A 27,241-nucleotide genomic window follows, 5' to 3' on the forward strand; every position below is an offset into this window, starting at 1 on the left:
ATCTCAAAGGCTTTTGAACGTGTTTGGCATAAAGGTCTTCTAAACAAGCTTACATCTTATGGTTCGCCAACTGTTTTTAGTAATTGGTTATCCAGTTTTCTCTCTGATCGCTCACTGAGGGTGATGGTCGATGGCTCTCTGTCTTCTAACTTCTCCACTAATGCCGGTGTCCCCCAAAGGTTCAGTTCTTTCCCCTACTCTTTAACTCTCGTATATCAATGACCTTCTTCCATTGACTGGAAATCCTATCCATAGTTTTGCCGATGATAGCACATTGCATTCAACTTTCCATTTTGAGAAACCTTGTCCTGTTCAATCAGCTTCAACTTCTCGAAAATCTGCTACCAATTCCTTAAATGCCGATCTTCGGGTAATTCTACAGTGGGGCAAAGACAACTTAGTTGATTTCAACCCTTCTAAAACTCGGTCTTCTCTTAAATCTTGCAAAAAGGATTCTTCTGCTCCTATGCTTATGTGAGACACTCCGATTTTTAGGCAAAATGATATCTCTTTTGGGGATTACCCTGACTTCTAATCTCTCTCTCTCTCTCTCTCTCTCTTGGCACAAGCACATTACAAATATTGCTTCCTCTGCATCTAAAAAACTTGGGTTTCTCTTTTGCTCTCGGCGTTACTTTTCTTCCAAACAGCTGCTCACTGTATAAATCGTAAATCCGCCCTGCCATGGAATATTGTTCCCATATCTGGGGTGGTGCCCACAAAACCTCTCTCAGGCTTCTTGATTCCATTCAGAAGAGGGCAGTTAGGTTAGTTAATGATTCATCTCTAACAGAGTCTCTCCACTCGCTTTCTCATAGACGCACTGTTTCTGCTGCATGCTTCTTCTACAGATATTTCCATGGGCACTGTTCTTCTGAATTGGCTTCTATAATTCCTGCTCTCTCTTTCAAAACAGTCCGAACACGTGCCGCCACTAGCCAACATCCATTTACTGTCCAACTTCAAACCCACAGAACCAACTTTTCATCTTCCTCATTTATTCATTCAACTGCCGTTTTCTGGAATAACCTTCCTTCATATGTATTTCCTGAAAATTACAATCTACAGAAGTTAAAGTCCAATGTCAACAAATATCTTCTTTCGTCTTCTTAACCTCCATCGTATTTGTTCATAGATGGATAATATAAGCTGGTACAAAGGGTACTAGGAAAGTTTTGCAATACAGCTTTGTTTATTTAATTTTTTCAAAGTAATTTCCTCTACATTCAATACACCTCTCCATCCTCCGAAACCAATCTTTAAACCAGTTCTGCCAAGTTTCACTAGGGAGTAAAGCACACTCGTTGTCCCAAGCCCATAGAAGGTCCTCATCACTGGAAAACCGCCTCCATTTTAGCTTCATTTTCACATGCGGGAACAGTGCAAAGTCACAGGGAGCAAGGTCTGGACTGTAGGGAGGGTGCTCGAGAAGTTTCAGTCCTGTCGTGGTCAAATATTCGGTGCAGGCTTTGGCGCGGTGAGCTGGAGCATTTTCGTGATGGAGGTACCAGGTGTCCATTCTTGACTTTGGCTGCAGGTTCTTCATAGATCCAATGACTTTAGGCAGGCATTGCTCAGTATACCACTTAGCTGTGACTGTCTTCTGCGTGTCAAAAACGACACGTTCCACAATTCCACTCGATTTGAAAAATACAGCTACCATTTTCTTCTTTACAGATCGGGATTTTCTGACAATTACGGGTGTGTCGTCATCATCAAAGACCCAAACTTTGTTTTGAGCCTTGGTCGGCAGATCGTAATAGTACAGCCAAGTCTCGTCACCTGTCACGATGTTGTTCACATACCGAGATTGTCCCTTATCAAACTTTTTTAACATCTCCCGGCACCAAGTCACACGTCGTGTCATCTGCTCTTCAGTCAGTTGATGTGGCACCCAGAGAGAACAAAGTTTCTTCACGTGCAAATGATCTTGCAGAATCGAACGAATTGCTGGTGCATTTAGGCCCAAAGTATCCTCTATCTGTTGGTAGGTCACTCGCCTGTTTTCGTCAAGCATTTTCCTCAGCAGCAGTAACGTTTTCTTCCGTAACTGACGTTCGTGGCCTTCCCGGCCTCTCAGAATCCTCCAGAGTGAAATTTCCCCTTTGGAATTCTCTATACCACCTGAATATCGTTGTACGATGTGGACAATCATCATCTAGTGCAAGAGTCATTTCTTCTAAGCACTGGTCTATGGTTAAACCACGCACAAAATTATACCGCAAAACTGTCCTTATCTCATTTCGTGACCACGATGCCATCGCAAGCACTTTACACTCTCACTACTAATGAATAACTGAGCCCATCGACTTGGGCTCAGTTATTCATTAGTAGTGAGAGTGTATGAACATGCAGCAACAAGCAGCTTCCTGTGATTCATTGTTGCGTCATATTGCAAAACTTTCCTAGTACCCTTTGTATATCACTGGCTTATATTGTCCATCTATGTGGATCGACACTAATGGAATCCATACTAGTGATTGTTGATCAGATGGAAGGTTTTTAGATAGTTTGGGAATTGGCAATTAATGGATTTCTCCCTTACCTTAGAAAGAGTAGAAGTGCAGTGGGATGTTAATTGAACAGGAGGGATTTGTCACCAGTTTTCAGGAACTGGCTGGATATGAGCAAAATTTCCATGCAGAAGCAATTGGACAAGAAGCAAGTTTTCTACTCTTGCCTGTTAAAAATTTTAGTTTGCATGCAAACCAATTGCAACATGCAACATTTTTATCTTGAACATCCTTAGTGCATTTATTCGGAAACCAAGTTTAAGGTAAAGGACAAGAGTTAAGGTGGGGTATTGAATAAAGGTTTTCATCTCTAGAAGAATAATTTCACAGACATGTTCTGGACAAACATTGACACCAGATTTAAAACAATAATCCAACCAAGGAAAAGAAAAATAGAAATCTTGCAGAACATCCATTTTGTATTCTTGTAATGCCAAACAACACGAGGTTGAGAATGACCCCAAGGGAAGGGCATCATTGGAGAAGAGATCATCACCAAGTTGTGAACTGAGGTGCGTACAGGGCCACCCACCTTGACAGGGATCTTTGTAAAAAAAAAAGACCAAGAATGTTGGCAGTGGGGGTAGAATTGTCTGTTATTCTGTTAGGTAAATGAACAGTCTGTGTGACTTGATTAGTAATTGCAAAATCCTCAATATCATGACCAGTTATATCTGTGTAACTAAAAAATGGAAGCTACGTGGAGTTGTGTATATTAAAATCATGAAGGAAAATTACTTCACTATTAGGCAAGTTGTGCTGGTGATAGTCAGGTATCAAAGAAAGGAAGTCAGAGTTCCAAGTGATTTGGGCAGCTGAAGGAACGATAGAAGCAACAGATGAATTTGATAGGATGGGGTAGAGAGATTAAGCCAGAGAAAATCATAAAAGAGGAGGTTCCAAATTATTAAGTCTCTGTTTGGGGAATATCAAAACGGCCTCTCTAGCTGAGTGGTCAGGAGTAGGAGTGCAGTAGCACATGCTCAATGTAACTGGGGTTCAAGCCCATGACTGCTAAATACAGTCTCTCTGTCAACCTACACTGGATCAGCGTGCCTGATTATGGTCCATTTCCCTCAACATGAATTGTTGTGGAGGCTTTCATCCTGCAATGGATTGATAATGGCTGCTGCTTAGCCTTTTTTTTTTTAGGAAATATCAGAGTGGACATATGCACAAGTACACCTTTGAAGTGAAAGAAATCATATATTGAATAATTTGGGCAACCGAGATGAGCAGTGGTTGATCCAACCGATAACTGGAATTCTTTAGGAAAATCAGAAATTTACCTCAGAAACCAGTTCCTGATGTTATCCCATATCTCCTTGAATCACCTTGTATGTCAGCAGGTCACATAATGTAATTTATGTATGTCAGCTGTGGAACTCTCGGATGTGAATAATTTGCATAGAAATTGCCTAACTTTTAACTTTTGTTCTTCTATGGAGGGTATTCCCTTGGGCTATTGTAAAAATATTCTCAAGTGGCATGTGACTTTCTAATTTTGATCAGAGCTCTTTTATATGTGAAAGTTGGATGTAATGCTGTAAATTGCAACCAACAGCATAAATGGATATCTAGTTTCTGTCTTGTTCTTTTATGGGTCATGGTTAAAAATTTTCCAAGCTTTACATGACTATGATTTCCATCAATTCGTGTAAAGAACATTTTTGCATTCTAACAGAAGAAGAAATATTTTGTGTGTGCAAGAGTTGTACTTTTTTTCCCCCCCAGTGTTCCAGTTTTTTTCCATCTAACCAGGTTGTCACCATTGTGAATTCTGCTTACCATCAGCATAAGAGGATTCTTAATTTTTATGATGTTAATTTTAAGCTGTAGATATGTGAATACATTGATTATATACAGTATTCTGCATTTTGATAAAAATTCACTGAAGTTTTCTCAGAAAAGGGAAAACATCAGTAAATCACTTTCTAATGGTGATTTCAAAAATGACTCCATTTGTTTCATCAGGTCAGGTTTCTTCAATAATCATGAAAAAATTAGATTTTTCACTAATTTGGCAGTATTTGGCACTGAAATTATAACAAAATGCTACTTTTACTAGACTTATATTTAAATATATGTTGACAACATTATTAAAAAGGGGCAGTGTAGTAAAAAAAAAAAAAAAAGTCCACTAAACACTTACCTTTGATTTTAAAAACTGATCTATGATATGTTAAATTTTTGTTTCTTTGATTTTCCTTGAAGATCCTTTATATTATATATCTACTTTATAGTCCCTCTTCGGCATCCAGCAATAGTCAGAAATCATTTTGACATTTCACCTACCCTTGTACCTCACCTTCGTGTCTTTATTGACTTGGTGAAACCTCTCACCCTGTTCTTCACTAACGCCTAGATTTTTTGGGTATTAGTCAATGTGGGAGTGTAAAAAATGTACCTTGACACCCATGTCCAGTTTCTTGAAGCTTGCCAACATATTTTCAGCTATATTATTGTACCATTTTTATCATTATTTTCAACTATATTGTTTTTACCATTTTCCTACAGTCTCATTGCTTCAACACAGGTTCGGCAAATTATATGTGCAGCCCATCGTTTATTTTGGTTAAATGTTGTTTCTATTTGTTGCTGAGCTTATTCTCCCATTTAATATTTCTGTCACTCTCATTACATGAATGATAGGTTTAGTGATATTTGAAAAATGTCCAGTCAAACATATTTGTAAAGTTCAGCATATTTGGATTATTGAATGAGTAGTTTTTGTTGTTACTGACATTGTACTGTTTCCACTCTTATCAGTCTGCTTAATTCTCAAAGGTGAATGTTCACATCCCATTTCTACATGGATTTAAATTAAGCCACAAATAATCACATGGTATTTCTAACCACATTTATGCCATTTATATGTGTTTATTTATGTTTATTCTATATATATAAAATAAAAGAATAATGTATTAAGAAGCTAAGTAATCAAGGAGGATGGGGAGTAAAAGTACGAAAAGGAAGATAATGTTTTAGCAAAACATTTTTTAACATTAGCAAAACGTGCCCTACAGCCATTGTGTGTGTGTGTGTGTGTGTGTGTGTGTGTGTGTGTGTGTGTGTGTGTGTGTGTGTGTAGAAAGTGTGAAGATTTTTGTTTAATCCTATTGAATCTACGTTATACACCAGAAGTGAATTCTATTAAATGGATAAGGAATGTAGCGATATAATCACAGGGAAAATTCTTAGATGGATAGCGGGGTGACTTCAGGGCAGGCGGCACAGGGTTGTGATAAATGGTTATTCCTCAGATTGGGTTGATGTAAGAAGTGGGGGGTTCTCCAAAGATCAGTATTAGGACCAGAGCTGCAAACCAATTAAAATTTTGGAATGGTTCAGTTTGTGGTTTGGTTCAAAAGGCGATTTTGACCAGTGGTTCAGTTCGGTTTGCAGTTCGGTTCGGTTCAGTCAAGTCTGAAATAATTTGTATAGTTTCTTAGTTCATTTATGATAGTAATAATATCACATTATAATAAAATATTACTATAAAATATTATTTTAAATAAAAGTAAATTATATTAATAATATATTTTACAAGTAATAAAATTTTATGTAAATCTTTTTAAATCTGATTGAAAAAGGAGCAGAAATTACCAAAACATTAACTCTGAATATTAATCTCTTCTTGTACTCTTAACGTATACAAGAGAACGTTTAACTTGGAAAGAAAATGATTATTCAAACAGAATTTTTAATATAATTTAATAATGCTAAGTAAGGCACATATTTCCAGATATTAAATAAAAAATCACAGAAAAAAATCACAATAAAACTTTATGAACAGAAGAAACAAACATGAATTACAAGCAAAATATTATTAGTTACTCAGATAATGGACATAAGGAATTAATGTATTAAAATAATTTTACTTTGAAAATTAATCATGAAATCTTAAAAGCAACATAGATTACATTGATAATTTGAAATTAATTATTTAAGTTTAAAAATAAAATGTCCTCCATTAACCTTGAGCCCGAACAACTCCTCTTATCAGTGAAAATGATCTTTAATGTCAAAAAGCATCTTTCTACACTTGCTTGTGTGGCAGGAACTGCAAAGATTACTTTGGCTAGCTTATAAAGCTCTGGGTGACCAAACTCTTTTGCTTTCCAATATCCTAAGACCCTTGTTTTTGTTGGTACACTTTCAGTATCGTCAATTGTTCAGATGAGCCATTAAGTCAAATTTCTTTGTTTCCACTATCCGCCTCGTTTTCATTTCTTTCAAATAACAGCTTTTCGATGTCATCCATGGTTTCACCTGTTACAGTAATATGTGCAATTTCATCTGAACTTTTCGTTTCAGGATTTTTTTCTGTAGACTGTAGCTGGCACAAGCTATCATAAATATCACATAAATGTTCCTTAACTTTCTGTTTTTGGATATTATCTAGTAATATTTGGTACCTGGGGTCCAGATACATACAACCTAAAAAAGTCTCGCTTTCCATCACATTCACTTCTCATAGTGAGAGAGGTTACCAAAAAAGATGACAATCAATTTTTCTAACTTCCATTTTAAATTTCATCTGTGCATAGTAAAAATCAGTCATCGTGAGCTACTCTTCACATGCTACCCTAACGGATTCCAAAACTTTTATAATATTTTCAATCTTTTGCCACACACTGGCTGACAAATGCAATTCCATTACGGACACATAAATCGATGCAAAATTGTTTTAGCCGCACAAGATGTAACATTAACAGTGGAATTCCATCTGGTTTTGCAGTCTAGTATTGGCTTGCTACACTTTTCTCTTTTAATGTGTATAAAGATAGGAGTTTGAAGCTTTTTCACCACTGATTGTGCTTTAGCCAATGGAAGCTTCTTTTCATCATGTTTCAGGACATCTTTAACAGCCAACTGCAGAGAATGTGCAGCACAATGAACAGATACTATAATACCCTGAACATGTAGATCATGGGAATTTTCCTTGCATACATTTGAATCGCTAAAGTCTGTAGTCTCAGATTCTTCGATATCTTCAGTATCGCCTTCCGTGTCGAGGTGCCTCCGTAGCCAGGTGGGCAGGAGCGGCAGTGCGTAGCACACGCTTCTTGATTAGACCGGGGTTCAAACCCGTGACCACCAAATACAGAGGATGTGGAAAGGTCAGGGAATGACCACCGCATATCCTCGGAGCAATATGGCCTTAGTTGCTAATGCTCCAAATAACAAAAACAAACAAACAACAAACCTTCCGTGTCGAGTTTTCCAGATTGTTCCTGAGCAAATAATTTGAATGACCTTCTCATGTTAGCCCTGTTGTCCATTGTTAAAGAATACACTTGTAATTTAATTTCAAATTCTTTCAAGACACTTGAAACTATTTTGTATAAATTACCACTTGTAGCTCGATCATTCAATTCTCACATCACAAGTGTTTTTAGAACAATCTTGTCACAATCAAAAAAATTGTACATTTTATTCCCAAAATTGACCTCTCAAATAGAGTTGCAATATCTATTTTCAAAGAAATTAATCTGCCCTTCAAAACAGCTGTAAGTTCGTTACGTGAATGATTAGCTTGTTTACTTATCTCATCTTGAATATTTTGACCATTTATCTAAAGTTTACTACCAAGTCCCATAACAATCAAATCCAGTAATTTTTGGAATCCCTAGTCTTCAAGCAGAGAAAATGGTCTGCCATTTACAGTCACAATTTCTACGTATGCATCTTTTAAGTATTTCTGCAGTTATTTCAACCGATGTGGTTTTTCTAACACACTAGATGTAACAGATTTCATAATAGTAGGTAGCTGTGGAGCTAACTTCCTCATAATCGGCGACATGCTTTCTTTTTAAATGTGTCAATAAGTTTTCTGAATGTTTTCCCTTCAAGTCCATTTTACAAACAGTACATTTACTCATGTCCGTGTCACTATTATAATGAAATTTTTCGTGGACAGGATGCCCTTTTCTGTTGCTATTCATTGTTATCTGAGGGAAGGAAAAACAGAAATATATATTTATTTTTAAATTGTTACAAAAATAATATTTCAGAGACATATGCTAACAAGTTTTTGTAACAACTCAGTAAAGTAAAGATGAAGCATGCCAAATTTTCCAATCAAAAACATACCAAAGTATGTACATAAAATGAACGAAAACATTATCATTAAATTGCTTAGAATATCCTTTATTTCTTAAATGTTATGCAGCACTTAACAGTAAATAAGAGTGCATAAACTTTGATTAGCAGCAGGGCTACTTTATTGATCTTTTCTGAGCTTATCTGCCACAAAAAGTAATAAATACATAATTTCTTCACGCCTTCTATTTTTCTCTAAAACTAAAAACTGAATAATAATAAATAAAGAAAATTGAATATTAAAAAATTCAATAATAAATAAAAAAATTGAATAATCAATTTAAAAAATTAATAACGCACAAGTTTGTGCAAATGCAGCATATTAGTATGCAGCAATTCCAAAAAAAACTAAAGACTGCATTGTTTTTGTTATATCTTGTATTGTTGATACCTTCACAACGAGTTGCCATGATATTGCACTACTTCGAATAAGTAACGCTTCTCTAGTAGAGAAGAATACTGTTACTTAATCTCAGTGGGCACGACCACCCAGATGGCACCATTTCAAGGCTTGTTTGTATATGTGGGATAATAACTCTACTATCCACTTGTCCCTATTAGACTTAGAAAAGTAGAGGGAAAGTAATAGTAGGAATGGAAGAGGAAAAGAAATGGTGCAGAAGAATGAAAGGGACAGTAACTCCTTCAACTCATACCACTTAAAAAACTCTGTAATTCAGTGTATGAGTTTCTCATCATTACGATTCAAATTATCCGAAATAAAAATTCATCCGATACAAATGAGAATTTTCAGGAGTTATTATAATTTAATTAATAAGTAAAGGTTACAATAAAATAATACATATACACTTACCGAAGACACTTCTTTTGAGAATCCTTCCTCCAAGTGTAACCTAATATTGCAGCCGAAGTGCACTATGCCAGAGCAGAAACAGGAATGATGAACCTTCAGAACAAAACCTCAGAAACTAAACATGCTAATCTTTTCAAAGAAAAACGTTAATGAGTGATTCTCAGTACTACGCCTTTTCACTTCCTTATCACTGATATCAGTGTTCTACTGCATCAAGAACATTCCTTCCCACTGCAGAGCTTCTATTCAAAAAACTCAGCAGGACCCTGTGGCCCACAGGCTCCCTGCTTGACTCATTTCTTTGCCAAAGTGAAAAAGCTCTTTCCCTACCCCTGAGATGGGCTGCTAATCCGATGCAGTGCTGAAAGTCTTCTTAGTAACCATTTTAGAAGCCTAGCCATGAACAATAGAAAGAGAAAGGAGTATCTGTTTCCTACCCACTGGATTTTTCCATAAATTTTCTTGACCCGTAGGCTGTAATCTATGTTTGAACCAAAAACTGAAACACATTTTCCAAAAAATCTTTGTTCGGTTTGCAGTTCAGAAAAAGATTTGTTTGGGGGTTTCGGTTCACGGTTCAGAAAAATGGGTGGGGTTCGGTTTGGTTTGCAGCTCTGATTAGGACCATTGTTGTTTTTGATTTTCATAATGATATTGATGAAGAGATAGAGGGCGTGATGTCTAAATTTGCAAAAAAAAAGGAAAAATTGGTAGAGTAGTTAATGATTGCTACCAAGCAGAGCTTCTTCAGAATGATCTAGATAGACTTCAGAGATGATCAGAAAAATGGCAGCTATGCTTTGATACAGCAAAGTGTAAGGATTGCACCTGGGGAACAGTAACTTAAACTGGTACTGGAGGAAAGGGACTTTGGTATTATGATACAGTCAGATATGAAGTTCTCTGAGCATTGTAGACTGGTTGCAAGGAGGGGCCCATGGTGTCCTATCGATGATTTATTGAACAGTCTCTAGTAGAGATAAGGACATCATAATCCCATTATATAAGGCTATCATTGGACCACACTTTGAATACTGTGTTTAAATATGGAGGCTACACCTAAAGAAAGACACTGTTCTTCTTGAAATAGTCCAAAGGCGGGTAACTTGCCTGGTGAGATCGGCAAAAGGGCATCCATATGAGGAAAGACTTCGAATATGTGGGTTGCAGAGCTTGGAAACTAGGCACCTTAGAGGAGACTTGATTGAGGTATTTAGGGCTCTGAGAGGCATAAGCAAAATGAATGAGAATGAAATTACCATGGTTATAAATGATTCTAGAACTAGGGGACATAATTTCAAGTTAAGGGGGTGATGTTTAGACTATATTGCAGGAAGTTTTATTTTAGCCAGTGAGTTATAAATTACTGGAATAAGTTGCCTACATGCGTGGTAGAGGCCGACAGTCTGGGGAAATTCAAAGGTCAGCTGGATAATTACCTAAGTCATGGAAGGTTTTGTCGTTTGCTTTTAATTTATATGCTTATAAATTGAATAAATTTATCAATTTATAAATTGATATGCTTAAAAAGTGATAAATCTACCATTTTGCAGTGTAAAACAGACTTTTTCGAGTGTGTTAATGGAAGAAAGTGACTTTATTGTGGACAAGTTCTTTCTAACCTGTACAAAAATATGGCTACGAATAACAAGGGAAATGTGAAAAGATCAAAGAAGGTGATGACATTAGCAAATAAAATTGAGTTATTAGATAAAATTTCTAATGGTGAAAGTGTCTCCTCAGTGGCAAAACATTATAAAATCAATAAGTCAACAGTATGATCAATCATGAAATCGGAAGAAAAAATCCGCCGTAGTGTCCGTGAAAACGTGCTAATTGCTTCAAAAAATTTGCTCTGTAATTCGGGATGTTAAATTAGAAAAAATGGAAAAGGCTTTAAATCTGTGGATAGAAGACCGAACTCAAAATAAAATTCCGTTAAGTTCACTCATCATTTGTGAAAAGGCAAAACTCCTTTATCAACACTTTAGTGAAACTGTTGATAGCACTGGCGGGATAACTCGCCTGGTGAGATCGGCAAAAGGGCATCCATACGAGGAAAGACTTCGAATATGTGGGTTGCAGATCTTGGAAACTAGGCACCTTTTTTAGCTAGCAAAGGCACTGGTTTGAAAGATTTGTTTGAAATTTCTAATAAATATTACATTTAATATTAAATTGTTTCTTATTTTCATTTCGATGGCATATGCTTGCATTTCACTATGTACTGTCTACGTACATAGTCACATTATGAAGGTACATATAATACATACATAGAAAAAATTTTAGACTAGTTTTTCTTATATATTTCATACTTTGGAATGGAACCCATTTATTACTATGGGAGCCATAACTCAGTATTCGTGTTTTCGGTATTCGCGGCATTTCTGAGGAACGTAACCCTCGCAAATAGCGGGGGTTTACTGTACTAGACCAGCTGTACTTCCCCGATTCCCCACCACTTCTTCCTTCTTTCAAACCACGTTGCATTACAGAAACGCCAGAAGGGATAACTTGGTCCCAGACAATATTCATATCTTTTTACTCCAGTTGAGTGAGCTACTCAATAGGTACAAGTAGAGAGAAGAATGGATGTGTTGAAAGGAATAAAACGATTTTAAGAAAAGTATTTCTAGCAGAAAAATTTTAAATAAGTAAGTAGTACAGATGCACTTGTTGTCATTAAATATATCTATAAAATATTAATTAATAGATTTGTTTTTGACCTTTCAGAATTAATTAAAAAAAAAAAGTTTTAGAAGAAAACAGACAATTCAGCGACTATTGGGAAGACGATTATTTCTTCATAGTACAGAACTCCAGACGAACATGCTAGATTTGCAGAGACATTTGCTATATTTAAGTAATACAATGTTAAAAATCATCATGAAACAAACCATGTCAAGTATGTGAAATTCAGTAAATAATTGAAAAAACGTAAGTTGGCTGTGCTTAAATCTGAATTAAAGGCTCGGCAAACTGTTTAGTTCATCATCACAACAATCATCGAACATTGTCAAAGCAAGCTTTCCTATTGCACTGTTGGTAGATTATGGTTTCACATTGGAAGAAGTGAAGCAACAAACAGTTTTTCGTTTTACTGCTCAGGCCAGGTCATCATCGCTAGTTCATTGTTAGCTTCTCATCTAAAATTTATAAATGTGTCCTTACTGGACAGGTTGTTCTTGACTTGGCCTTCTCATGAGCACCATCCTTATGCAATAGTCACTAAATGTTATCTGTGTCTTGGGTGGTCATACTACCCAATATTGTTCACACGAGCCCTCGTCTTGTGGACATTGTGCTTGAAGTGGGCACGTATTTAATGAGTGTCCATTTAAGGAAGAGCCACCTAGTTGTATCAACTGTAAGAGACTTAGGAAGGAATATCAGCACTCGGTGAGGTACTTGCCCTGAGTATTTATGGGCATTACAGACAGCACGATTAATGACTGCCAATGAATAATAGTTATAATAATGTCAATACAAGTTTTATTCCCGGAGATAGAGCTGTTATTGAAGCTAATGATTTTCTTGCTGGTATTAGGATTATGCAAATTAATGATCAGCGTTCTTGAGCAGTATCAGACGAAATTAGTGTCTGCTGAGCAAAATGCTTTTGATATTATTGCAATTGAAGAGCCTTATATTGTTAAATTGCAACCTGGATATACAGTCGGTCCTCGTATAACACGTGTTTACATTACACAAATTCGATCATACACGATTTATAAATAGGGGAACGTTATCTTATATAACACAAACCGAATTCGCTTATGCACGATTCGCCTTTGTGTTTACAAGAAATGGCAGTCGAACGCGGAATCACCCCAACTGAACGCAACACGATAGGAATGAAGAAGATTCTGAAAATGTATTTATGTGTTTTATATCAGTGAAGGGGAAACACATTTCCCCATAATAACGTAAAAACCAACAATTCCAGCTATTGATATAATCGCAAATGCAATTAGATTGAGTTTATAACAGATTCCACTAGCAGAAACGAAACTGGAAATTGTTTTTATTGTTTTATGGTAGTAACCCCCAGAAATGTGCTTTAGTAAAATGTGGGGTGTTAATAGTGTATCTCGGCCTTTACGGTGTTGTTTATTCAGTTGCTATACATGCGCAGCTTTGTTTATGTGTATTAAGCGTGCCTCCTCGTTTTGTAATTGCGCTTTATTCCCTAAAAATTAGTAAAATACTTAAAAGGTGTGAAAAGGAAGCATCCTAGCAAAGACACTGCAGATTCAGAGAGAGAAAAAAAAAGCAATATCGATAAACAGAGGCGGACTGTGTCAAAAATTCTTACCCGGGAAAATTTATAGTGGCCTCATACTACGGTTTATGGCCAAAATCACACCAGCCTCCGGCCCACCGGGATTTCCCAGGTAAGGCTTATGGCCAGTCCGCCTCTGTCGATAGAGAAAAAAATATGAAATTGTGAAACGCTTTGAGCGAAATGAAAGACCATATAATATTGCACGTGCTACAGACCTAAATGAGGCAACGCTGAGAATTACAAAGAATGCGGAGAAAATAAAAACAACTTTCATAGCGGGAACAACTCAAAGTGTAATTAAAATCCATTAGATTAAGACACAAGAATTGGAAGAGATGGAACGGCTGTCATCTGTTAGGATAGAAAATCAAACAAAAAACAAGTTTGCTTACGATAGAAGCAAAAGCATTAGCAATATTTTATTACGTAATAGTTTTAATAAAATACGTAAGCATTTTATTACGACTTACGTATTATAATTTATATTACGTATTACAAAATATGTAAGTATTTTATTACGGCTATTTTATTTAATATAATAAATTTTTTACGAATAAAATACATATTTTATTCGTAAAAAATACTTTTTTTAGTATTAAAAAATACTAAAAATACTTTATAATAAAAAATATTTATTATATTATAATAAAAAATGTTTATTATATTTTTTATTACGTATTTTAATCGTCATAAAATACGTAAGTATTTTATAACGATTAAAATTACACGATTACTTATTGTTTGGTAATGTTTTGGTTCCAAATGTTTTCAATCTTGGGTGGTCGGCACCTAACCCTACTTTTCCCATAGGGCCTGTTGTTTATATTGCACGATTTTGCATTGCACGAGGGTTTCTAGAAACACAACTATCGTGCTATACGAGGACAGACTGTACTCCAAAGGTAATGGGATTTCCACTTACTGCCCATATAATTCAACCGGTCACTGAAGAACTTAAAACATATATTGTGGTGTTAAATAATCAGCTTGATATCGTTGGAATGGCTACTTGTATTTTGGGTACATATTTGAATTTTTATTTAATTTCTCTATATTGTCCTCCGGAAAGATTTTAATTTATCCTTGAATTATCTAGAAACAGCTTTAAATTTCTTTGGTCCACAGAATGTCTTAATAACTTCTGACGTAAATGCTAAACTCCACTTTGGTTCAGTAATGGAAGTGATCGTCTTGGTCATATGTTGGAGGAATTTATTATTAATAACAGCTTAAATGTAATAAACCTACCTCAAGTAGTAACAGCCTTTTCCAGCTCTGTTGGAGAATCAAATATTGATGTGATATTAACTAATTTTCCTTTTAAAGCAGTTGTTCTTGATTGGGTGATGTTTACTAATTGGACAACAAGTGATCATCGGGTTCTATTTTTTGTTGTTACTGATTTTTCTAAACCTGGAGATCAATCTTTACTACAGCCAGCTTTAGTCAGATTTTCCATAAATCACATAAACTGATAATTATTTGACCCCTCCATTTGTTTAGATTTCCCTGAACAAGACTTTTCGTCTCTTCACTCTTTTACAGCTACTGGAATTGCTGCCTTATTATGTCAGTCATTACTTACGGCATCATACAAATTGGCTAGCAAGAAAAAGATTAGTTTAAAGACCTGTTCCTGGTGGACCTCAGAATTGTCTTCTTTAAGGAAAAAGGTACATCAAGCCTGTCGAAAATATCAGCGTTGATGTAGGGATTGGCATCCTGATGAAGTAGCTTATTTTTACTCTCAATATATTTCTCAAACAACATTACGTAAAGGCTATTGCCACACGTAAGCGGGAAACATTGAAGGAGTTTGTTCACAGTGCTGGTAATGATAATCCTTGGGGTCTTATTTATAAGACATCTTGTAATAAGATTTACTCTTTTTATTATTATTAGCCATATGGTGCAACATAAGCCTGAGGCTTATGCTGCACCAGCCAAAAAAAAAAAAAAATTCTGAGAGAGAGAGAGAGAGAGAGAGAGAGATCCTTCATCTTAAACAGGACATGGATCTCTTAACAAAAAACAATGTCGTTTTGGTCTTTCTAGGATGGAAGCTTGTCAATGCGGGAAAAATGAAAATTAGAGCCACATTTTATTTGAATGTCAGCTATATAATGACTTGAGAGATGTTCGTCAGTCTCTCGCACGAAACTTTGCTGGTGGGAGACAAGAATTCTTACTCCTTTGGCTGGTGGAGCTACTCAATAGGGAGCAACAGTCCCTAACTTTTTTTTTTATTATATATATTTTTTTTATTTTATTTTAAATAAATATATATATATATATATTTTTTTTTTTTTTTTTTTAACACCACTGGAAATCCCCCCCTCCTTTTTTCCCCCTCTCCTCTGGAGTAGGCCCCCAGAGGAACCTGGCCCATCTTTTGCCAACATCAGGTGGGTCAGAGTCTCGAATTGAGACAGTGCGAGCTCCATTGGGACTGGCCCACATTCCTGTGCTGTGGAAGAGTACCCAGAATAATCTGTCCAGGTGACTGATGCTTCTGGGTAGCCAAGTGGTCAGACAACAACAGAATACACACTACCACACTACTCATTTCTGGCCTCTCTACAGTGGTATTGTTCTTCACAGAGATAAGAGGCGGAGATGAACTGACGTTCTAGGTGCTGCCCATTACAAAAACACATGTCCACACATATGTTGCACTGTTAATTGCAATGAAAATGAAGCCATTTTTGTTGCACTGTTAATTGCAATGAAAATGAAGCCATTTTCTTTGAAGGCATGTTGTTTGGAAGCTGTTATAAAAGATATATTTTGCTCGATAAAAGTAAAATATTTTCAAGCATAAGTCTGTTGCGTCAAACGATATGTCGTCACATTTCAGCTGAAATAGTTGACTTTGCAAGATTGGATTCAAGAATTCAAAGCTTATTCTTTAGCATTCAACGAAAATATGGATATTTTAGACCCATCTCAATCCTTCAGTATTTATTCATGGAGGTAACAGAAGAAATGCTTAAACCTTTTAAGCTTGAAAAACACCACTAAAGGTGAAGGTGTTTTCCAAGCCATAAGAAAGTGTTTGTCCGACAATAGTTTGCATTTAGAGGTGCTTTCTGGATTAACAACAGATGGAGCACTGGCTATGATAGGGAAAAATAAAGGAGCTGTAAAGCATTTATGAATGAGTTGGAGGCGAGAACTATTAAAACCAGTGATTTATTTGTCATACACTGTTTGATACATCAGGAAAATTTATGCACTCAAGTGTTTCCTATGAACCATGTCATGGATGTGGTTATAAAAACAGTAAACTGCATTTGATCGTATCACTTCAACATCGGCAGTTCAAAGAATTCCTGAACGAATTATGTTCCAGAAATGGTGACATCGTGTATTTTACCAGTTTAATATGGCTCAGTTGCAGAAAATATTTAAAATTATTTTTTGAGTAACTCAAAAAATTGTTTCAGAAGAAATTGGAATTTTTATGAACAAGGAAAAAAAATACCAATTTCTGAATTAAATGATGGAGCCTGGTTGTCGGACCTATGTTTTTTGTTAGATATAACCGAAAAAATTAATCAACTAAACAAGGAATTTCAGGGGCAAGATAATTTAATTACCGATGCTTGTAATTACATCAAAGCATTCCAAATGAAATTGTTGTTTGAGTGCCAACTTAGAAATAACAATGTTCAAAATTTTTTTACTGTTAAATGACTTCAAAAACAGTCATCATAGGAATTTCTCGAAGTACGCTGATGAAATAAAACTTTCAGCAGCATTTGATTGTAATTTCTCAGAACTTGCAAAATATGATAGTTTTGAGATTTTTTTTCTCCATTTCACATTGACAGTTTCACTGTTCCGGAAACTCTGCAAATGGAAGTAACTAATTTCCAGTGCAACAATGAATTAAAACGCATTCACACCAAGACATCAAAAATCAACTTTTACAACACATGTGTGACAGTAGAAAGTATTCTAAACTAAGATTTTTTACACAAATTGTGAGTGCCTTTGGATCCACATAAGTTTGTGAATCTTTCATTTTCAATAATGAAATTTATTAAAAGTAAATCTCGAGCTACAATAACAGATTAAAATCTGGAAAATCAATTAATATGTGCAACTGCCAATATTGAAGTAGATTTTAAAAAATTGAGTGATCACAACAAAACAAATATCTCAATGTATATATATAATAAAAATGAATGAATAAAATAAATTTTTATGGCATACAATTTTTTATTTTTAAAAGATTGTTTTATTTTGTGTGGCCTGTGAAAAATTGTAGTTCATCAAGGTGGCTCACAGAACGATTTGGGTTGGTCAGGCCTGGGCTAGAAGATAGCACCAGGTTCAAATTACTTGAATTATTACCAAAAATGGAGATGGAAATCAGCTACAACACATGACGAACAAAATGAAAATAAGTAAAATAGACTGACCATTATGTCCCATCTCTTCGGAGGATAATAATACCAGTAGTGGTCATGGAATCACTGCGTTTGGAACATTAGACAAATCCATGCATCGCTGAACCGATATACCAATTGACCTGCAAATGCAATAAATCTGATTAGCAGCTCTTATGCAGTGAAAAATTATAATAGAACAGATCCAGGCACTCACATGGCAACATTAGACTACTGACAGTTAAATAACAATATATATCCAGCCATCATTTTGGCTGGATATATTGTTAACTGTGGTTGGTTGGGGGTGTGTGTGTGTGTGTGTGTGTGTGTGTGTGTGTGTGTGTGTGTGCGCGCGCTATAAGGACATTAGTAGTGCTGATAGCCTTAAATTCCTACGCTGTTAGTACCCTTGTTATGCTAGTAGCCACAGGGACAGCAGTTCAAGGAGGTAAAATATTTTGGATTGAATAAATTGTATTTAATAAATTAAGATTTTAGATATACTGATTTGTCCTCTTTATGGGAAGCAATAAGGACATTAGTAGCCGATTGCCTTAAGGTATCACAGTAGAAACTGCACCCCAGGAGCTTAGACGTGGCTGTGAAGAAGCTGTTAATTCCTGAAATCAGTCAAATAGCATTCAGTGCCTCCAACCAACTGGTGATTAATAAGAAATCTGAAGGTGCCTACAGAAACAAAATCTTCCCTTATATAGACAGTCTACACCATCAGAACCATCTTAAATTTAGGAAATGTACAAGTAAAGTTATGTATGACATGTCCATACATACATAACCATACAGTAGGAAATTCCCCAGTATTTTGCCATATATCTCATTACCTACAAAGAATTCAGGATACAATATGTTGGACAAACCAGTACAGAACTACATATAAGATTAAATCTGTACTGATTGCAAATTAAGAAATTTGGGGGAAGACCCACAAAAAGCAAAATTACAAAAGCCTTAGACATATACACTGTATGACTTCCTTTTTTAATAGGCATGTCAATTGTAGGCAAACACTCCTTTTTTAGAAAATTACAATCTAGAGATCTAGATTGTAATTTTCATGAAATACATATGAAGAGAGATTGTTCCACAAAACAGAAGTTCAAGGGATAAATGAAGAAGAAAAGTTGATTCTGGAAATTTGAAGCTGAACAGAAAGTGGATGTTGATTGGTTGTATGTTTGGAATGATACGGAAAAGAGGGGCGATTATAGAAAAAAGTCAGAAGTACAGTGCCCATGGAAGTATCTATAGAAGAAACAGACAGCATAAACAATATCTATGAGACAGGAGAGAGACTTTTTAAAGATGGTTTATTCATTAACCTAACTGCCCTCTTTTGAATGGAGTTTAGAAGCCTGAGAGGAGATGGGAGCACAGCTCAGCCCAGATGTAGGGAACAATATTCCATGATGGGGCAGATGTGAGATCTGTAAGGACTAAATGGCTGTTTAGAAAAAAAATAATAATAGAGAGCAAAAGAGAAAACCCAGTTTTTTTAGATACAGAGGAAGTAATATTTGTGAAGTGCTTATGCCAGGCAATATTAGAAGTCAGGGTAAACCCTAATAGAGATGTGTTATTGTCTAGAAATCTGAGTGTCTGAGAGTTTTAAGCAGATTGAAATTAACTAAGTTATCTTTACCCCACTGGAAAATTACCTAGAGATCAGCATTTAAGGAATTGAAGCTGTTTGTGCAGGGCAAGGCTTCTGAAACTTAACCATGAGGAACACCAGCATTAGCAGAGAGGTTAGAAAACAGTCATCTACCATCACCTGCACTAAGCAGTCAGAGAGAAAAAACTGGGTACCCAATTAAAAAAAAGTTGCCAAATCATAAAATGGAAGCTTATTTAGAAGACCTGCCAAACATGATCTAAAGCCTTTGAAATGTCAAGAGCAACTGTTTAGTTTCACCAACTTTCCCTTTGAATTCATCTAAAGATGGGTAATATAAGCCAATATTACCAGTGGATTGACACCGACAGAATCCAAATTAGCAATTATTGATTAGATAGAAGGTTTCAAGATAGTTCTGGAGTTTGCAGTTAATGGATTTCTCCATTATTTAGAAAATGGGTGATATTTGGATGGCATGATCAGTCATTCCTTTTAGAAACCAGTTGGAAATGAGCAAATTTCAAAGCATAAAGGAAAAACACCAGTGGAAAAAGAAATTATAGAAAGATGACACAGAATAGGAGTGAGCTCAGGAGTATGGGTTTTGAGATCAAATGGAAAAATAACATCAGGAATGGAGCTCTCATGGCATCGGGATTGTTCAAATTTCTTCTCATTCTTTCTGATAGAAGACCACAGGAAGAATTAAATGGAGTATACTAGGAAGTGGTTTGCCAAGATCGTCAATACAAAATTCAGAATTTAAGTACATGCCAGTAAGATAGCTTTATTTTTAGATCAGCAGCAAAAGAATCAATAGGTTTTAACAGAGGTGAGAGTAGGGATGTGTAAACTGTGCAGCCAATAGCTTTGGCAAGAAACAAGAATGATCAACTACCATTTCAAAAAGATGCAAGTTTTCTATTCTTAGCCTGTCAAAATCTAGTTTGTGGACTGGTTCTGTTATATTCTTGTTTAACTTAATTGTTTCTAAGAGCGTTGCTATATATGTTTTGGCTGACTGAAATACTGTATAGGTGCAATGTCTCGCACTGATGAAGATGAAGTTTCTGCCATTAAACCTATTGTTTAACCCAGAGATTTATATTGTAATATTAAGAGGTCTTCAAATATTTCCCTTTTTTCGTTTTTTTCTTCTACAGGGTGTCTCAAAAATATTGGTACAAACGTTTAGGGGAGGTAGGTAACATCTAAAGGAATGTGAATCCCATAGGAACCCGGAAACGTCATTAAGTCGGTGGACGGCGCTGTTCACCAGTTTGTGAGAGGAAAAATTTCTGGTTTACTCATTCAAGCGGTAGTCGCCGCACGAAGAGCATGTATCGATATACGAACTGTGAGCTGGCAGACATGCACCTAGTGTATGGATTATCAGAGGGCAATGGACGAGCCACTCAACGAATTTATGGAGAACGCTTCCCAGACAGACATGTACTGGACGACCCTTTGTTTGCTCATGTGCATCAAAATTTGTGCGATTATGGGTCACTTAGAAGTAACAGGAGTAGTGTGGTCAAACCAAGTTCAACGCGAACTCCTGCCTTGGAAAAAAGTATCTTGAATGCCATCCAGAATAATCCTACTACCAGCATGCATGCCGTTGCCTCTGCATTAGGAGTGTCTCGTTGCAGCGTACAGCGTGTCTGGCACGACAATTCCTTAAACCCTTTTCATCTCCAAAGAATTCAGTTACTGCTCCCCAAGATAATCCTGCACGTGTGGCTTTTGTGCAGTGGTTTCTCCAAGAAAAAGTGTTCAAGACTTGAATTTTCCAGCCTGTTTTGTTCACAGATGAGGCTTATTTCACTCGGGAAGGCTTATTCAATCAGCACAATGCTCATGTGTGGGCTCACGACAACCCACACGGTGTGCGCCCCCATGCGGCACAATATTTGCTTCGCAATAAATGTGTGGGCAGGTATTGTTGGTGACTGCTTAGTCGGCCCATATCTATTACCATCCCACATGAACTCCGCTAAATATCGGATCTTTCTTGAACAGGTTCTACCAGCGTTACTTGATGATGTTCCAGCAAATGTGAGACGCAACATTTGGTTTCAACATGACGGGATGCCTGCCCATTATGGAAGGTGTGTTCGTGACCATTTGAACAGGCGCTTCGGACATCGATGGATTGGCCGGGGTGGACCCATTGCCTGCCCCCCCACGCTCACCTGATTTATCAAGCCTTGATTTCTTTCTGTGGGGGGCCCTCAAATCTATTGTGTATGAATCACCTGTGGAGACGGAAATGGATCTCGTGGCAAGACTCGTCTGCACTGCTGCTACTGTCAAAGAAACTTCAGGTGTGTTCGACCGTGTCCGCCAGTCCTTGCTGCGTCGGTGTCACACATGCATCACGTCTCATGGTGGAACCTTCGAGCATCTGTTGTAACATCAAGAAATGCATCCATCTAGTACTCCATTGTTAATATTATGTCAAGTAAATGTTTGTCACTAATTACTGTCTTGTGTCATTTCTGCTACTACTTTCCCATGATGTTTCCGGTTATGGGTTCCTATGCGATTCACATTCCTTTAGATGTTACCTATCTCCCCTAAACGTTTGTACCAATATTTTTGAGACACCCTGTATAGTTAGCTATTGATATATTGTTGAACTTGTGTTTTTGAAAGTGTTTTAGTTCTATCTCATAAGTGTTGTAAGCTTAAGCTTATTTAAAAAAAAAATATATATTTTTATAAATAAATTAAGATGATAATAATAAAGTATATGGCCAAAATTAACATGGGAACATTCTGTATAATTTGAAAATTTCAGTGAACAACAATTATACAAGCAACGAACAGTTGTAATGGGATAAGGAATAGTCATTAGGAAAATTTCTAAGGGCGAGACCATATTTCTCGGAAGTACAGTGAACATTCGACTTACCGAGGGGAGGTCAGGTCGAAGTTCAGGGAAATGTAGGTAAAGTTCGGATATATAAGGACTGGTTCGGTGGCAAGTAAGCAGAGTTTTCGGAGTTAGCAAGTTGGGAAGTAGCAAGTAAGTTAGTAGTCGAGAGAAGTCGTGGTTGGGAGTTGTAGTTAGGTGCAGATACATAACTAGTAGTTCAATGAGAGTAGATAAATTTATAGTAAGTGGGCCGTTTAGTATGAATAGGCTACATTAAAGTGAGTTTGGTCGAGGAGAATCTTGAATAACAAGGAATCTGATATGGAAGCTATTAAAGAAAGTGCCGGAAGATCAAGTAGCTGGTCAAAAAACTCGGAGAAATGAAAGTTATTGCATGTACTGAGAAATTCAAGTATGTTGTCAAAAAAGTATCTTTCATCTTCTCAGCATTCAACCCATGCATGGTACTAAGTATTATAGGTACTAATAATTTTTGTTTTTGAGTTTCATAAAAAAATAAAATAGTGTCTTAAAAATGCTATGAGCAACTGCTTGATTTTCACCAAACTATTCCACCGAGGTAGTCCAAAGATGAGTAACATAAGCCTTTATTTCTCCAGTTCATCAACACTTAATTGAAACTGGAAACTGCATTCATAATCATTGAACAAATGCGAGGTTTCACATAGCTTAACAGTTGGTAGTTTGAATGATCTTTCCATTATTTTAGAAAGAGTAGAGGTAGGTGGAATGGGGCAATGATTTTAACAACCACTTTAACATGTTCATTGGAACATGTCAGCAATCATGACATGATTCCTTCCCCCCCCCCCCCTCTGTATGTGATATCACAGATTGCAATAGTGTTAAATACAGTCAGTTCTGCTATAACATGGTACACGTGTTCCTAAAAATCTCCGCGTTATGGTATTTCGCGCATTAAAAACAACAGGGCTTATGGGAAAAATAGGGATGGGGCAGAGTACTCAAAAAAAAAATGTTCAGTCTGGTAAGTAAATCACTAAAAAAAAAAAGATAGGAATCCAATAAAATTGCTAATACAGGTTTAAACATCTTAAATTTCAAATAAATATTACAGTAAGTATAGCACTTTACCTTGATAGGATATGAAGTTTTGCTTGTTTGAAGTGGATGTGATGAAGGGCTGCAGCTGGTGCGTTATAGCAAAGAGGTAGGATGGTTATCACATTTAGGACGAAATGTTGTTATACTCGATGTGGAAGGGTGTGATTCACTGTCCTGCTTTTCTTTCTTCTGTGCTAGTTTAAAATGGCTATCTAGCTTTTGTTGCTTTTCCTGCCTCCTGCATCGTTTCATACAGGAGCTGCCTCTGTGGTTCCAAATGGGTCCGAATGCCACCAAGCACCAGAAGGTAATGATTATAATTATTGCCTTCAGTCCACTGCAGTTACTTTTCAGTTCCACTTAAACAGCTGCTAACTCTGCTGTTTTAAGTTCTCGTGGGGGAGCCTGTTGGAATTTGTCATCATCCTCATCTTGACTTTCTACTTGATTGGCTGTAACAAGTTGTTGCAAGTCTTCAGTAGATAGATCCTTATTGTTGAGACTCTAGAAGCTCTTCTACATCTTCATTTTCTACTTCCTTGAAACCAGTTTCTTTTGCAAGAGCAACACAACCTGCTTTGATTTGTTTTAGTTGCTCTGAAGCTTCAAAATCATGAATTAAATGAGGGATAAGTTTCCACCACACATGATTCAAGCAGTCTTTTGTAACATCATATCAGGCTTCTACAATCATATCAATGGCAACCTTAATGTTAAATCTCTTCCAAAATTATATAACAGTTTGTGCCTTGTCAACTTCAGTAGCAGCAATTAACAACTTGAATATTCTCCTTAAATATTAAATATTAAGCCTTAAATGCTGCTATCACACCCTGGTCAAGGGGCTGTAGTAGAGAGGTTGTGTTCAGAGGTAAAAAGATGAATTGGATATTTGGAGAGAGTTCAGCAACCGTCTTAGGATGGCTTGGTGCATTATCAAGAATTATTAGAATTTTAAAATCAAAGTTCTTGTAATAATTCTTGAAAACGTGGTAAGCTTCAACTAAAATATCAGTGAATATTTGCCCAGTCATCTAACCTTTCTTGCCAGACTTATAGTGAACACCAAGGCTGCATTTCACAATTACTTTTAAAGCTCGTGGATTGGCAGAGTGATAAACCACTATTGGTCAATTGGTTTTAACTTCAAATCTCTGCTGGTGTTGGTGGCGAACATCACAGTTAAGCGATCTTTTGCAGCCTTAAATCCTGAGGCATGTGCTTCTGCCTTAGAGATGTAGGTCCTTAAAGGCATACATTTCCAATAAAAAAAAGTAAAGTGCAGCCATTATCAACCCACTGCAGGGTGGAAGCCTCCTCAACAATTCATGCTGAGGGAAATGGACCATAATCTGCCACGCTGGTCCAGTGCGAGTTGGCAGATCGACCGTATTCAGCAGTCAGGGGCTTGAACCCCGGTCTACTCAAAGAGCGTGTGCTACTGCACTCCCGCTCCTGCCCACTCGGCTACGGAGGCCTACATTTCCAATAGAGACCTGTTTTATTCAGATTGAATATCTGATCCAATGTGTAGCTGCCACTTTCAATTATTTTCTGTACCACAGGTGGAAATGCTTTTGCAGTTTCCTCATCTGCACTTGCTTGCAGCTTTGCCAGACAGCTTAACATTGTGGAAAGAGTAGAAGTGTTTGAAGCCACTAAAACCTACTAGCATTAAAAGAAGCCACTTCTGCAGAATTTGTTGATTTCTTTTTAAGTTCTTCCTATATAGTAAGTGCTTTCTCTTTCACTGTGAGAAAGCTTTCTCCCGATATTTTTTTTTTGTTTGGTATTCAATCCATATGCTTATCAGCCTTTCCATTTCTTCTATATCAGAGTTGTATCTGTGGGTAACTGTTTGAGGGTAATTCAAAAAATGTTACATTTGACCCATTGTAGCCCAAGAAACATTTGAGGTATGTAACGCTATGCAATAGAAAGCACATACCTTGCACTACGTTTTCACATAGTCACTGAGTTGGTGTTAACACTTCTTGGAACGTGTGACTAAACATTTCGAGGCTGTGGCTCTTCAGCTTTCGGAAAAGCAGACGAGAAGTAATTCTGGGAAGGCTACAAATTGGGCATACCCGACTCGCACACCTTATCTATTAACGAATGACAGCGCTCCTCAATGCACATGTCATGTACCACTGGCTATTCATCATTTATTAGTGGACAGTCCTCACCTTCTCAGTATCCGCTCAAACAGCTTTAAATCATGTGCTAATGCACAGTCTTCACTAACATTTATTGCAGATTCTTGGAGATGACCCTAATAAAACAGAACTGTTTGCCTTCCTAAATAACATAGGAATATACCATAAAATAAAACAGGTATTACAATAAAGTTAGTATTTCTTATTAACCATTAGAAAGACACAATATGGCCCTAGCAGCTTATGGGTCGTTAAATTTCATAACAAGAACTAAACGTTCGATTCCCTGATGATAGAAATCCACTCCTTGATCATTCAGCCACTGTCGAACTGGTTTGCACTTGCTCATCATTTGCAAATTGTCTCCCTAGATGTTCTTTCAGCTTGCCGAAGGTGTGATAGTCACAAGGCGAAAGATTGGGACTGTACGGCGGATGTTGCCATACCTTCCATCCAAAACTTTGGAGCAAGTGCCGTGTTGTGCATGCATTGTGTGGCGTGCCGTTGTCCTGAATGAGAACAAAACCTTTGCTTAACTTTCCAGGCCTCTTGTTTTTCATGGCTGTTCACAAAGACCCTAATGTTTGGCAGCATTAATTGTTCTGCCTTTTGCCATAAATTCTGTGTAAACAACTCCTTCACAGTCGAAAAATGCAGTGGCCATGACCTTTCCTGCTGATGATGCAACTTTGAATTTTTACCACACAGGTGATGTTGTGTGTCTCCATTCCATAGACTCTTCATTTCTGGGGTGAAGGGCCCACGTTTCATCGCCAGTAATGGTGCAGCGTAAGAAGTCGTGTCCTTCTAGAGAATAGCATTGAAGGAAGGCTAGAGAAGACAAAAAATGTTGACCTTTGTGTTCACCTGTCAGTGAACGAGGAACCCATCATGCACACAATTTGCAATAGTCAAGATGTTCACGGACAGTGGAATGAACAGTGAAATATCCAACTCCTTTGCCATTTCTGTGACTGTCAGGCTTTGATTATTGCGAATAATTTCATTAAACTGCATCACATTGTCTGCAGTGGTTGATGGCCTTCCTTTTCGATCAGCATCCGTCAATTCTGTGCGACCACTTTCAAACTGCTGGCACCACTTCACTATGGCTGGATGCGACATTGCATTTTCCCCACCGTTATCTCATGATGAATCTTGGAACAATTCAGATGCTTCGCCCCCAAAAAATCATACTGTTCTGTGTACCTCGAACTTGGATTAACATTCTAGTTGACATTCCATTATGAACGCTTGCTTTTACACAACTGTTACCGCTATGTCAATGAAACTCATCTACTAGCGGGCGCACGGTATGAACTCCATTACGCACAGGTGCCACATTTGTTGTGCAATATAAACCAA

General features: G+C 36.9%; 1 protein-coding gene across 1 annotated transcript in view; it reads left to right on the plus strand.

The window, feature by feature from the left end:
* The window catches only part of Arpc1 (Actin-related protein 2/3 complex, subunit 1A), a 340,336-nt gene that overhangs the window by 30,643 nt on the left and 282,452 nt on the right, over positions 1–27,241 (plus strand).

This window comes from Mastigoproctus giganteus, chromosome 7 (assembly GCF_048544385.1).
Source record: "Mastigoproctus giganteus isolate SK-2022 chromosome 7, ASM4854438v1, whole genome shotgun sequence".
NCBI lineage: Eukaryota > Metazoa > Arthropoda > Arachnida > Uropygi > Thelyphonidae > Mastigoproctus > Mastigoproctus giganteus.